We start from the raw sequence: 2,622 nt of genomic DNA, 5'->3' as shown, positions 1-2,622 counted from the left end.
GCCGGCCACATTTTTCAGACCTCTTTGAGGAAGCAGAATTGATTTTTTTTTTTTTAAACAAAAAAATCATTCAGGGCCCCAAAATAGGCATAAGCGAGCCTCCTCCTTTTGTAATTGTGTTTTTAAAAATCAGACACGTAAAATCTTCTGTAGCTGTAGGCTCGAAACCTCTTTTGTGGAAACACTGGTGCACTGTAATTGGTTGAGTACTGCTATCCAGCCTGAGAGGGTGACCTTTCACACTCTGCCCTAAAAGAACACTATAGAAAGAGAGGTGGCGTAATCTGGGTTAAAGGCTTCTTACTAACATGTTGAGAGCTTGTTTCACACACACACAAACAGTTGCACGAAAGCCCCAGCCTGATGATAACTTAGTACTTTAGCATGGTGCTCTTGAGACAGCTCTCTTCTGAGAGAATAAAGAAGGGCCCCTTAGTTGAAATGCAGGACTGAAGCTCTTCATAACCACCGGGCAACTGTTACGAGGGAAAAAGAAAGTTAAAAGAGACGAGAACAAAAGGGGCTATCCTTGTTACAAGGCTCTGGTTCTAGACCTCAAAAACTCCTCTCCCCTAATCTTTTTATTCTTTCTCTCTGTATAGCCCCAGGTTTTGACAGTGAAATCTCTTGTCTTTCTGGGCAAGCATATTCAGTGCCATTTAAGAAATTCCCGTGGATCTGCCTTTTTCATGATCTCTTCGTACACAGAAAAAGAGGAAGAATAAAGGTGAGCATCATCGCTTATTTGGTTGAGAAGTGAAAATAATGGGATATTTCTGAAGTTAGGCAATGACAGCCAAACTGTAGCTTGAGTAGTATAAAGACTCTAAACACTGTGCTGTTATATTTAGCACATAGGAATGTGTAAAGATGTGCTTGCCTAGGTTGTGTGCAGACTTGGCACTTTCATGTTTGACTTCAGAGGGACCAAATTCGTGGCTGGTTATTCCATGCCACCAGCATGGGTGAAGGTCCTGGGTGCCATGAGTGCAGTATGATCCCTTAGCTTGCAAAGCCTCCCCAGGGCTAGCAATGTGCCCTGGGCTGGTGGGTCACGGGAACAGCTACTTGCACCTCAGTAGCCCCCTCGCCTCTCCATTCTTTAATGCTTACTTCAACGTTGATTAATATGTTACACCCATCTCTTACAGCTTATAACTTTACATTTTTTTCCACCTTATTCCTTTCCTAAGTTTTCTTTTCCACATGACCCAATTTTCTTTCTTATAAATTTCCACATATTCAACAATTACTCTGCTATTCCAAATTATCGGTATATTGCTACTGTATATGTAATTAATGTTAATAAATTGTTACACACTAACAGTGATTCCTATTAGAAAAAAAAAAAAGGACATTCAGGAATTGCTTTAATGCAGTTTCTTATCTACTTACATCCAGTATGATGTCCACAAAGTAAAACAAGATGATAAAGTTCTATATTTATCACAATATTAGACTCTTTCACAAAGGTTTTTCTTCTGGATAACAGTTAATAGGGCCAGGGAGCTCCAAAGTCAATGCTAAAAGTCTGGTTTGCTCTGGACCTTATGGACTTACAGCAGTCCTCCTTAACTTCATGTGTGTCAGGTAGCACAGATTGCTTGAGCTCATGCTTTCTGTAGTATTTAACTTAATGCTCTTTGTGTCCTCTGCAGCATAGTTCAGCTTTGTTAGCCGTGTCTATGTTTCTGACAACGGTGACCCATTTCCAGTCTTCTGAACTACTGTTTTGGTACTTTTTACTTCAAAATCTTTCAGGACTGGCAACTAAATTTACAACTCTCTCCTCCAGAAAGAAGCCCCAGAAGTATAAGGAAGATTGCAACCACTAGCTGACTTTGATTCATCATGGACGGACCCAATGGTAGTCATCCAGGCTGGTGGGCCAGCCCTGAAGAGGACCAAGAAGACAACCAACCACTCCGAGTTGCAAAACCTGATTCTGAACAAAGCAAATTCAACACTGCTGAAGTTTAGTTTCTCGTGGATTAAAACTTGATCTCTTTACCTTTGGAGACTGAGGTGAAGGTTGTTATTTTACAGGAAAGAATATATTTGATGAGTTCATCTGAGCCTATGGTGGGAATATTTTGTCACAGCACGAAATCATCACACAATACAACATGATTGGCAGCTGCTTCCTAAGAGCGACCCATGGTTGTGGTAGGAAAGGTTGCAGCTGCTCGTGATGGAGAGCCATTGGCAGTCAGTGACGGGGACTTGCCCACAACGTCCCTTTGAACCACGCAGAGCACTGGCTAACCTTCCACATCCCTCGCTTTGGGGTTTGCCCAATTCTTTGCCTCACACCTACAATTTAGGAAATAAATTGCTTTACTCCTGATTAGCTAGTTTACGTATAGGAGAAATTGGGTAGGTATCCAAAGGTATTTATAGATACATCTGAACAAAATAATTGCAGGAGGACTGCACAGAGAAACGCTATCATTTAAAAAAAAAAAAAAAAAAAGAAAAAAGGAAAGGGAAACTGCAGATTTTATTTCTAAACCTTTCCACCAGGAAAGGTTACGAAATTTAGGGAAATGAGCTGCAGCTGACATGCCTGACAAATAACTCTCACGGAATCTATAAAGTGAGTTTATTTGTGCCATCTTTTAC

General features: G+C 40.8%; 1 long non-coding RNA gene across 1 annotated transcript; it reads left to right on the top strand.

Annotated features, from left to right (window-relative positions):
* Window positions 1-353: 353 nt before the first annotated feature.
* Window positions 354-2,018, top strand: LOC130152740 (uncharacterized). Its single transcript, XR_008823094.1, has 2 exons — window positions 354-727; window positions 1,796-2,018. It is a non-coding gene; the product is annotated as an uncharacterized LOC130152740 (long non-coding RNA).
* The last annotated feature ends 604 nt before the right edge of the window (window positions 2,019-2,622 follow it).

Source organism: Falco biarmicus, chromosome 7 (genome assembly GCF_023638135.1).
Source record: "Falco biarmicus isolate bFalBia1 chromosome 7, bFalBia1.pri, whole genome shotgun sequence".
Lineage (NCBI taxonomy): Eukaryota > Metazoa > Chordata > Aves > Falconiformes > Falconidae > Falco > Falco biarmicus.
This window is presented reverse-complemented; position numbering and strand designations above follow the sequence as displayed.